The sequence below is a fragment of the Pongo pygmaeus genome, chromosome X (genome assembly GCF_028885625.2).
Source record: "Pongo pygmaeus isolate AG05252 chromosome X, NHGRI_mPonPyg2-v2.0_pri, whole genome shotgun sequence".
NCBI classification, from domain to species: Eukaryota; Metazoa; Chordata; class Mammalia; order Primates; family Hominidae; genus Pongo; species Pongo pygmaeus.
The window spans coordinates 151,207,581-151,220,658 of NC_072396.2; positions in this window are offsets into that span (position 1 = coordinate 151,207,581).

Consider the following 13,078-nt stretch of genomic DNA (forward strand, 5'->3'; position numbering starts at 1 on the left):
AAGCTTCCTGGGAAACAGTATTATGCATTTTCCAGGTGTGACAGCCATGGAGGTGCACTGCTCAGATCACCCTTAAAGAGAACGTGCTGCAGGGAACATAGCAGACTGGCAGCTTCCAGCTGCTGCATCTTGGGATTCACTGTGGCGCTTGCTTCAAGGCCACACTTCCCCTGGAGGCAGCTCCCAGTTAAGTGTTGATCCAACAAGGGTACCAGAGCCAGTCCATCTCTGCTTGATGCAGGACTCCTCTCATGAGCTACTTTTGTGTGGGGCCCCCTCATTGGTCAGCCTGAGAGTTTCTCAGTAGTATGCTGCAGTCAGAAAACTGTATCATAATCAAAAGTCCTTCCCTACCTGCTCTTGTTCCTTCTCCCTTTATCAATATATCTCTTGCATGTCTTATCCCATCTCAACATCTGCTCCTTGGAAGTTCCAAATTGACACCGGGCATGGCAGAAGAAATCTGAGAAAAAGAAGAAGATGGTAAGATGGGTTTCAGGACTGGCTCACTCACTGCCTGGCTGGAAAGAATGACCCCTTTCTAAGTAAAATGCGAAGTAATAATAATCCCTGGCACACCATTACAGCACAGTTGCTGAAGATTTTTCCAGTGATGAACTGAAATAATGTTTTGGTAGAGAAGAATGTACTTGCTGGAGTGAATATTCAGGCATTTGAAAGGTTTGGTGGGTAGGGAAAAAATGTCTATAAGAACAGTACAGGTGGCTGGTTATAATTAACTTGTAATGCTACCCTGTAGAAGGATTTTGAAAAAATTGATAGCGGTTACGAAGTAGTTAAGGGCTAAGTGTGTGAGTTAGCGAACGTTTCTGATAGCTTACAAAGAAGCCCTTTCCAACAGTGGAAGGGTAAACACAGCTGAATATACTCAGGATTTAAAGGTTGAGGGCTCCAAAGACATTTTAATAATGTTTGTCCATGGCTAGTCTGTTATGCTAACTTCAGCGTCCTGGGGAGAACAACTTAAGAAGCTGAAATATGAGATGGGGTTAACTGGGTGTATGGCCCTAAGATTTTTGCCTCTGGAGACATCCTGGAATTTTAGAGCATGCAGAAGCTGCTCAGCACTCCCTAGTATGACCCGGCCTCCCCCTTCCATGTGGGAAGACAATGAAGAGGGCTCTTTCAGAAAAGGTAACAGGTAATCCCCTCAGGAGTAGTGACCACCTGCCTTCTTGGTTGTCAGACCAACAACTAGGATTAAGTTCCCACAAAACCCAGATAGGGGAGTTTTGAGCCTGATAATGGAGAAAAGGGTTTACACCCTAAAGGAGCTCCAAGAAGTAGCTAGCTGTCTTAGTCAGTTCAGGCTGCTATAACAAATTGCCGTTATCTGGGTGGTTTAAACAACAGATATTTATTTCTCATAGTTCTGGAGGCTGGGAAGTTGAAGATCAAAGCACCATCAGATCTGGTGTCTGCTAAGGGTCTTCTTCTTTGTTTGTATATGGCTGTCTTTTTGCTGTGTCCTCATATTGGAGAAGGCAGAGAGTGAGAGGCAAGCTCTTGTGTTTCTTCTTATGAGGACACTAATCCTATTCAGGAGGGTTCTACCCTCATGACATAATTATCTCCCAAAGCCCTACCTTTTAATATCATCACATCAAGTTGTTGGAATCTCACCTTGTGAATTTAGCGGGTAACACAAACATTCATTCCGTAACACTATCATGTACTGACCAGGAGCCAATAAATTACCCCTGGGACTCAACTTTGAAAGTGCTTGATCAAGGGATGCAGATAAGTAAGAACTCATTATCTTGGAGGCATTTTTTTCAGAATATGGAATTTAATACTCTTGCAAGGACCTCAGTGGATGGAGAAAAGTTGCTGTTAGAATGGCTCATTAGAGACCAGCAGTAAAAAAAAATGGCACATGCAGAATGAAGTGGAAATTTCTGAGTTTCTCCAGCAGATGAGAGATTAAGGAATTAAAAACGCTTGGGGAAGTGAGCTAGAATACATTAGTATATGATACCAGAAGGCCTTCCTGAGTATTATGTTTCACGAGATGGCCCAGATGACACATAGAAATAGAAATGTGTTTGTGAGAGGCCACCAGCATTGCCTAGTTAAGTGTTGACCCTTTTCTGTAGGCCATGGTTGATTGTTACAGAGGTGGTCAGCGATGTAAGCTTCTTTTAGAAATATATATATTCAGGAGGATGATGAGGTCCCCAAGTAACAAAGGCCAGAAGCCAGAATGATACAAACACCACAATGACCAGCTAGTTTGGAGTAGCACTTAAAAGGGCTTGACATGCAGGGAGATACAGAGATTGTTATTTGAGCCTGATATAACTAGGAGAAAAATAGAAGGCAGACAACAAGGGTGCTGCTTAACATCTACAACCAGAAAGAAAAGCAAGAATGCCAGAGCAGGATGCTGATGACCATTTATGTGAATTACTTTACACTGATAAAAGGGAAATACCCAGACATTTTGTGAACTATTGATCAAAGAATCTAAGTAGACACGGATATCTGGAGACCCAAAGAGTCACCATAGTCCCCCTACTAGAGTGAGAGCTTATAATGCAGGTGATGAATGAAGTACTGACTAACATCTGAATTACAGTGGGTCCACTGGGTCTTCAGAGCCAGTCAGTGTTTACCTCTCCAGTTCTCAAGTGTATAATTTTGGTGTGCCCTTCTGGAAGTTAGAGTAACACCCACATGGTGTGATTGGTTTGTTAGTTAAGAGGTATCAGAGAGCAGAATACCAACTGAATGTCTCAAAACTTCACCGTTTACCCTCAAGCCAAGATAATACATTAAAAACAAAACGAAAAAAAATAGTGCACCCTTGGGGAGATAAAAAGATGGTGAAAAATAGTGTGGTCCCTATCATCTCTGCCTATCATCTCTGCCTAATTTGGTATTCTGGGCCCTGAAGAAACCAGATAGATACAGGAAAATGACTGTAGTCTACTGCAAGATAAATCAAATAATAGTCGATTATAGCTGTCATTCCAGGATTCAAATAAAAACAGGAAGAGAAGAGATCAGCAGATAGCTCAGCCCCTCACACCACCTGTCATAGTTGTTTCAGGTTTCCACATGTATTGCACACCTATGGCCATATGGGGTTTTTCTATGTTTAACTGATAAAGAAGGAAAAAAGCCCAAGCCATTTTACAAATGTATCAGCTTAGTTTTTGGGTGCAAGCCCAAAGGTGATCGTAGCTGCATTACAACCACATTCAGAGGTGGCCTTAAAATAAGGAGAAAGGGGGCTGGGCACGATAGTTCATGCCTGCAATCCCAACACTTTGCAGGGCTGAGATGGGAGGATCGCTTGAGCCCTGGAGTTTGCAACCAGCCTGGGCAATATAGTGAGACATCATCCATATAAAAAGTTTAAAAATTCGCCAAGTGTTGTGGCATGTGCCTGTAGTCGCAGCTGCTCAGGAGTCTGAGGTGGGAAGATTGCTTAAGCCCAGGAAGTGGAGATTGTAGTGAACCAAGATTGTGTCACTGTGCTCCAGCCTGGGTTACAGAGCAAGATCCTGTCTCAAAAAAAAAAAAAAAAAAAGAGAGAGAGAAAAGGAGAGAGGTTATCTTCCCAATGTGTAGATTTCGGATTAATGTATTTGGCAATCAACATTGTGTGGAAGAAGTGGCTTTAGCTGATAGTATGAATAAATTTTGAGGCAGTGGCCAAATGGCCTGGCTGTCTAGTTAAGGGTTTGGAAGTCAAAAGACTAGAAGATTGAAGAAAAGGAAACCTGTAATAAGGTATGTCAATGGACGCATAGGATGGACCAAAAAGTGTGACGGTTTTTGCTTCATCAATACCTACCAGAGACCATCTACCATGAAAGAGGCATTGACCAACCAGACACCAATGACTCAACAACTTGATATTAGCCTGATTTTACTGATGGCCACTTGGGAACTGGTGCAACGAATGCAGGTGAGGACTGGTGGCCGTCATAAAAGAGATTAAGGCTATAAATGGGCCCAACAAACATGGACTGTCACTTACAAAGTTCAATCTAGATACTTCTGCCCAGCGGTACATTGAGGGTGATAATAGCAACAACGAAATTCAAACCAAGCTTAATTCCTGATGAGATTGACTCAACCTCCAACATTCATGACCTACCAAAGGAAGAAGTTTGCCAATTTGAAGCCATCATCCTATTTCCCTCAGTCTCTGCTATCCTTTATGAAATACCTAGCATTTAATAAAACCTATGGGATTCACAATAAAGCAAGAATAAACAATCTACTGTGAACAGATACATCAATCAACAAAATTAGACTCAGATTTCACCCAGGCATTAAAACTATCAGAAAATTTAAAATAACCATTCACTAATATTTTAATGGCTTTAAAAGTAAATCTGGACAATGTGCATGATCAGATGATGAATTTCAATGGAAGGATTAAAACCTTAAGAGTTAAGTGAAAACGCTGGAAACGAAAACAGAAACATGGCAACAGAAATGAAGGTTGCCTTTGATGGGCTCATTATTAGACTCAAGAATCAGTGAACTTAAAACTGGATTAATAAAAATTACCTAAATTTATCGCAATGAGAAAAGAAAAAGTGTTTTTTTAAAAAGAATATCTGAATCTTCTAGAACAATATCCAACACTTTAATGCATGTGAAATTGGAATCTCAGAGATGTTCAAAAATAATGAAGAAAATTTTCAGAAAATAATGAGAGACATCAAAACACAGATCAAAGGAGCTGAAAGAACCCCAAGCAGGATAACAGGATAAACATACACACACAGACACACACACACAGACACACACACACTAGACACATTATATCTAACTCCAACAGTTGAAAACCAAAGATAAACAGAAAATGCCAGAAGTATATAAAGATAAAAAAGAGATATTGCATACAACAGGACAAAATATTATGAAAGTCGAAATTTTGTCAGACAGGCAAATAGTAATAGTGGCAACTTTAAGGTGCTGAAAGAAAAAAAAACTTTCAACATATATACAGAGAAAAGTATCTCTTAAAATGAAGAAGTAAGGTCCTTTTTAATCTGAGTACTGAGAAAGTTAATTACTTGCAATACAGGATATGTTAAAGGAAGTTATTTAGGCAAAAGGAGTATAATACCAAAAAGAGGCTTGAATCTATACAAAGTAATGAGGAAGTCTGTAAACGGTTGAATAAAGGGAAATATAATAGAGTGCCTCTTATTCTAAGTGTGTTAAAAGACAGCTGACTGTCTAAAGCAACAAAAAATAATTGCCGTATGTTATGAATTTCTATCATACGCTAAAGTAAAATATATAAAATAATTGGACAAAAGATGAGGGGAAGAGTTGAGAGTATACTATTTATTATAAGAGTCTTAAGCTACACAAGAAGAGATAATATTATTTGAAGACTGGCTGTAGGTAATTAAAGATATATAATTTAAACACTAGTGCCACCAAAAAAAATTAAAAAGAGGTATAAATAACCAAATACTATAATTAAATATAAATAATATATTATTAATATAAATACTATGAAAATATAAGTAAATAACATAAATAATATTTTTAAAATATACATAATAAGGCAATAGTGGAGATAAAATGAAATCATACAAGGCTCTCAAGTATTATCTGGAACAAAGGAAAGAAAAGGGAAATATGTAGTGTATTAGTCCGTTTTCACGTTGCTGATAAAGACATACCCGAGACTGGGCAACTTACAAAAGAAAGAGGTTTAATGGACTTACAGTTCCACGTGGCTAGGGAGGCCTCACAATCTTGACAGAAGGCAAAAGGCACTTCTTACATGGCAGTGTCAAGAGAGAGAATGAGAGCCAAGTGCAAGGTATTTCCCTTTATAAAACCATCAGATATTGTGAGACTTATTCACTACCACAAGAGAACAGTATGGGAGAAACTGCCCCCGTGATTCAATTATCTCCCACCAGGTCCCTCCCACAACACATGGGAATTATGGGGGTACAATTCAAGATGAGATTTGGGTGCAAACACAGAGCCAAGCCATATCATGTAGGAAAGGATAGATGGAATAACAAGAAAGTAACTAATAAGATGGTAGACTTTAATACAAGCAAATCAACAATTACATTAAATGTAATGCATGCCAATTAATAGAGATTGCTAACTTGAATGGAACTGGAAAACATTATCCTAAGTGAAATAATTCAGGAACAGAAAACCAAATACTGCATGTTCTCATTTATAAGTGGGAGCTAAGCTATGAGTGTGCAAGGATATAGAGAGTGGTATATGCGACATTGGAGAATCAGAAGGAGAGAGGGGAGGAGGATGGGAAGAAATAAAAAATTACCTACTGGGTACAACGTACACTATTGAGCTGAGGGGTATGCTAATACCCCAGACTCCACCACTAAACAATTTATCCATGTATCCAAAAATATTTGTACCCCTAATGCTCTTGAAATTTTTAAAAATTATGAAATAAAATAAATTACCTCATAACAAATTTTTAAAATATAAGAGATTGCTAGATTGGATATTTTTTTAAAAGGCCTACTTCTATGCTATTTTTAAGAAATTTAATTTGAATGTAGAGACCTAGACAGCTATAAGTCAAAATTGAAAAAAAAATATACTATGCTAATATTAATTTAAAGGAAGCTGGAGTGGCTCTATGAATATCAAATAATACTGGCCTCAAAAAACGGGTATTGCCACAAATAAAGTGGGACATTACATAAGGATAAAGAGGTCACGTCACCACAAACACATTAGCAATCCTAAATATGTGTGCACTACACAACACAGCTGCCAAATATGTGAAGTAAAACTTGACAAAACTTAAAGAAGAAATAGGTTCATAGTGACAATTGGAGATGTCAACATTCCTTATTTCAGCAACTGATTGAACTAGTAGACATTGATTAGTAAAGGTATGTAAGACAGCAACAATACTATCTATCAAGCAGCATGTCCCAAACGAGATCTTTGGGACATTCTACCTAGCCACAGAGAACACTCTTTTTCAAGTGCACAAGAAATGGCCAACAAGATATCATAAGCCATATCATAAGCCATGAAGCCGACCTCAGCAAATTTAAAAGAATTGAAGTTATATAAAGTGTATACTTTCACTAGAACTGAATTTAACTAGAAATCAATAACAAAAAGATATGTGAAAAATGATCAAATATTTGGAAATTGCACAAATCCACAAGTAACATAGGAGTCAAGGAGGAAGTCATAAGGTGAATTAGAAAATATTTTGAGTTAAATGTAAATAAAAACATACTAATATTTTTGGCACGTAGCTAAAGCAGTGTTTAGAGTGGACTTTATAGCCTACAATGTTTCTATAAGAAAAAAAATTCTTAAAAACTGCCTATATTGGAAGACAGTTCAAAAAAGCATGTATTTCTAAAGTCATCAAAAAAGGACACATTTAACTGAAAGCAAGCATAATAAAAGCAATAACCAATAAAATTGAAAACAAAACAATAGCGAAATTCAATAAGCCATAATTGTATTGTTAAGACTCATAAAGTTAATAAATATGTATCCTGCCTAGCCAAGAAGAATATAGAGCACATACAAATTACAAATATCAGAAATAAAAAAGCAGTTATTGACACAGACTCTACAGACATTAAAATGACAGTAAAGAAATATTACAAACAACTTTAGGCTGATAAATTCAGCAACTGAGATAAAATGGATAACGAGATCTTCCTGTCTTGGAAAGGCCAGCGGTTCATCCCACATGAGAGTTTCCTATTCTGGGTATGGGTTTTCTTTCTTGCCTGCAAACCTTTAAGCAGTACAACCATTGAGAGATTACAGGCTTCCTGATCCACAGACTTTAATTCCCACACAACATAAACATCAGACTAGGTGTCCCCTCTGGAATGAATCATGTTACCTATTTGTCATATCACTTAACTGTACTCTATAGTTTGAAAAGAAAAAAAATTCCATTGAACTGATAGATAAAGTGTTGCTGTGGAGATATTACTTCATGTGGATGAGATGCCGTCTTCTAGGATTCACTATATGCATTGATTCAGTGCCTTGTATATGGTGCTGTGTCCTTAATAAGAATAAAACATGTAGAGGATTCGAGTATCACTTACTGTTCTTCCTGATGACCCACTGGAGGACTTGCGCTTCTGTTCTTACACAATTGTATCCTTTGGAGTTAGAGTTCATGGTTCTACTTTTGCCATATGACACATTAAAATACAAGCTACGGCTGCTGCTCGCCATTTTGAGTTGCATCTTGGCAGAGGTAATTGATCCTCATAGGAAGCAGTAGTAGGACTATTTTTACATAATGGGGACGAGGAAGAATATGTGTGTAAATCTACTGTGTATTTTCTGCTACTCAAGTGCTTATTTATGTCAATGAATGAACACTTGTGGCAGCCTTGGCCTAAGAAGTATATGAATATCAAAGGCTTAGACCCTCGGAAAATAAATATTTGGTTTACACCATCAGATAAGCCAATGAGATCTGTAGAGATGACAGTTGTTGAATGCAGAGTTGAAGAGAAAAAGCAAGAATTTCATTCATGACTGTGAAATTAACTGCAGTGATGTGATGGGAGATATGTAGTTCATTTCCACTGACCTCCCTCTTCTGACTGAACGGAAGTCTGTGAAGGTCACTTAGAAGATATTTTCCAAACATGTAATGGAAAGTGCATCTGTGTGACTAAACAAGTGGACTGTGGTGGCCATAGTAAAGCACGATTCAGATTGTCCTCTGAAAAAACCTGCTGTAGGAAGCATATTTGACTAGCAGTGTCCAGTTGCTGCACCTCTGGATTTGCTATGCTACTCTCATTGAAGCCATTTCTCCAAGACTGCACCTAGCCAATGACTGAGCATGAAAGGGATACTAGAGGCAGACTTCTTCTCTACAACCTGGGATTTTTCTATGAAAAACACCCCATTGACTTGACTGATAACGTCTCAGAGCTCCACTTCCATCTGAAGGTCTTCCTAACCAGTCCTTCTCCTTGCTTTTCTTCTATCACAAATGTCAGACTTGTGTTACTGTCTCAGGGCTCTTCCCACATATTTCTGCTCCCACCTTTTTCATCCTTTGCAATTGTATTCACCAATATATGTCTTATACATCTAATCCCATCTTGAAGTGTGATTTTTGGAGGTCCTGAGCAGACATATCAGGCTTTAAAAGATCTGGACGTTACTATTTATGATGGTTAATTGTGTGTATAAACTTGAGGGGGCTAAGGGATGCCAAAATACCTGGCAGAACATTATTTCTGAGTATATCTGTGCGAGTGTTTCTGGAGGAGATTAGTATTTTTCTTGGTAAACTAAGTAAAGAAGATTGCTGTCCCCAATGTGCGTGGACATGATCCAATCAATTGAGGGTTTAAATAAAACACAAATGTGAAGAAAGGGTGAATTTACTGTCTCTTCTTAAGCTGGACGTTCATCTTCTCCTACCACAGACATTAGCCCTCCTGGTTCTTAAGTCTTTGAACTCAGACTTATTAATTAATGGAAATTAATATCATTGGCATGGCTGGATCTCAGGTCTTTGGGTGTGGAGTGGCATTGCACTACTGGCTTTTCTTGACCTCCAGCTTGCAGACAGCAGATTGTGGGAATCCTCAGCATTCATAATAGCATGATCCAGTCTCTCGTAGTAAATATCTTTTTATCTGTCTATCTATCTATCTATCTATCTATCCATCTATCTATCTGTCATCTTTCTATCATCTATCTATCTTCTATCATTCTGTTTCTCTGAAGAATCCTAACTAACACAACATTTAAATTAAATAACAGATAAAGTGACTGGAACAATGCTTGGCATATAGTAGGCACTTGATACTTCATTCCTTCTCATTCAGCAAATGTTTGCTAATTGTTTATTGTGAGCTATGTATTTTATGGGGCACTATGGATACAACAGTAAAAAAGATAAAAACAATCCATCCCTACTACCATAGAGATCCTAGTTTAGTAGAGTATACAGAAAAAATACATAGTCAATTACAATGAATGCTATACTTGTTATGGCAAGAAAAGGCAGGATACTCTGGGAGCAGAAAACAGAGCACCTGACCCAAAGCTTATGAGCCAGGACAAATTTTCCAGGAGAAGTGGTATCTAAGCTCTACCCAGATGCGTGTTAGTCATGTGAAGAGAATGAGGAAAGCTAATTTGTACACAGAAAATTGAGCTTATACAAAAATTTCATGGTATCCAATTAACTGAAGGTTCAAATAAAACATAAATGTGGAGAAAGGGAGAATGAGAGATAGCATGAAGCCGTGCTTTGGCATTAGCATCATTCCTTTTGCAGATTTCTCTTGAATCTGGGCCTAATGTGTACCTCAAGAAGTTTAAACTTTCTATTAACAAATCCTTTGAAATGTAAAGCTCTTTAAACTATCAGTCTGAACCTGCACCTATGTGGACAGTCATCTTAACAGCATTAGCAATTGCATTTATTAGCTCTTCAAATCATTAGAAATTTCTTTAAAAAGCTGTCCCTGCTCTCACCCATACATACCTAAAACTTCCTCCCTTTTTCCAGAAACAGAGATGAAGTGTGCCATTTCCTTAGCCCTCTTGCAGACATTTCCAGATGGGACTCATCCAATATACTATATATTAAAAACTATTACAGCTACATTTTTGGAGAAAATAAATCTCAGTATCATAGTGGGGAAACTTTCAGTCTTTCACCAATAAGTATAATTGAATTTCAAAATTATTGATTTTTTAGATACCTGTGGTTATTGTCTTCTAGTTCAATTTCACTGTTGTCAAAGAGTACATTTTTTACAAATTCAATAATTTTACATTTGCTCATATATGTTTTATGACACATAATATGATCTGTCATAGTGACTTCCATATACACTTGAAGAGAATATTTATTCTACTTCTTAAGAGTTGAGTGTTTCATATATTTTAGATCAAATTCATTAATAGTTGAGTTCAGGTCCTTTACATACACATTAGTTTTCTGTCTACTACCTCTGTTACTTTCTTAGGAATACTGGAGTTTCAAATATGACTGTTGAATTGTCTATTTCTTCTATCAATTCTGTCATCTTTTGTTTCTTACATCTTGGGGCTCTACTTTTAGATACATGTAACTGTATAATTCTCATATATTCTTGATGAATTGATACTTTTACCATTATGAAATTCACTTATTTAGCACTAACATTTCTTTTCAATTTTGTCAGATTTTTAAAATTTTATTTTCATTTATTTATTTTTAATTTTTGTGAGTGTATGGTAGGTGTATAGATCCACAGGGTATGATATGGTTAGGCTTTGTGTCTCCAACCAAATCTCATAATCCTCATAATGCCCATGTGTTAATGGGGAGACCAGGTGGAGGTAATTTAATCATGGAGGCAGTTTCCCCCATGCTATTCTTGTGACAGTGAGTGAGTTCTCATGAGATCTGATGGTTTTATAAGGGGTTCTTCCCCCTTTGCTCAGCATTTCTCTGTCCTGCTGCCTTGTGAAGAAGGCATCTTGCTTCCCATTCACCTTCTGCCATGATTGTAAGTTTCCTGAGGCCTCCCCAGCTGTGTTGAACTGTGAGTTAATTAAAACTTTTTCCTTTTTAAATTAACCAGTCTCAGGCAGTTCTTTATAGCAGTATTAAAATGGACTAATACAATAAATTGGTACCCATTTTCTGGGAAGAAACTCAAGCCTGCTGCAGAAATTTGCATAAGTAATTAGGAGCCAAATGTTAATCACCAAGACAATGGGAAAAATGTCTCCAGGGCATGTTAGAAGTCTTCACAGCATTGCCTCCCAATGGAGGCCCAGAGGCCTAGGAGAAAAAAAATGGTTTTATGGGCCTGGGCCAAGGCCTTGCTGCTTTGTGCAATTTCAAGACTTGGTGCCCTGCAAACCAGCTGTGGTTAAAAGGGGCTAATATCCAGCTCAAGCCGTTGCTCCAGAGGGTGCAAGACCCAAGCCTTGGTGGCGTACATGTGGTATTGGGCCTGCAGGTGCACAGAAGTCAAGAATTGAGGTTTGGGAATATGTGTCTAGATTTCAGAAGTCGTATGGAAATACCTGGATGTCCAGGCAGAGGTTTGTTGTAGGGGTGGAACGCTCATTGAGACCCTCTCCTAGGGCAGTGCAGAAGATGTGAGGTCAGAGTCCCCACACAGAGTCCCCAGTGGAGCACTGCCTAGTGGAGCTGTGAGAAGAGGGTCACTGTCTTCCAGACCCCAGAATGGTAGATCCACTGACAGCTTGCAACATGCACCTGGAAAAGCTGTAGACATTCGATGCCAGCCTGTGAAAGCAGCCAGGAGGGAGGCTATACCTTGCAAGCCACACAGGTGGAGCTGCCGAAGTCCATGGAACCCCACCTCTTGCATCAGCATGAGCTGGATGTGAGACATGGAGTCAAAGGTGATCATTTTGGAGCTTTAAGATTTCACTGCCTCACTGAATTTTGGACTTGCATGGGGCCTGTAGCTCCTTTGTTTTGGCCAATTTCTCCCATTTGGAATGGGCGTATTTACCCAATGTCTGTACCCCCATTGTATCAAGGAAGTTACTAACTTGCTTTGTTTTTATAGGCTCATAGTCAGAAGGGACGTGCCTTGCCTCAGATGAGACTTTGGACTTGGATTTTTGGGTTAATGGGTGGAACAAGTTTAAACTTTGGGAAACTGTGGGAAGGCATGCTGTGTTTTGAAATGTGAAAGGAACATGAGATTTGGGAGGGGCCAGGGTGAAATGATACGGTTAGGCTTTGTCTTTACCCAAATCTCATCTTGAATTGTAACCCCCATCATCCCCATGTGTCAAGGGAGAGAGGAGGTGGAGGTAATTGAATCATGGGGACAGTTACCCCCATGCTGCTGTTCTCATGATAGTGGGTGAGTTCTCACAAGATCTGATGGTTTTATAAGGGGCTCTTCCCTCTTCACTCCTCACTCTTCTCTCTCCTGCTGCTATGTGAAGAAGGTCCTTGCTTCCCTCTCTGCCATGATGGTAAGTTTCCTGAGGCCTCTCCAGCCATGGTGGACTGTGAGTCAATTAAATATTTTTCTTTTATAAATTACCCAGTCTTGGACAGTTCTTTATAGAA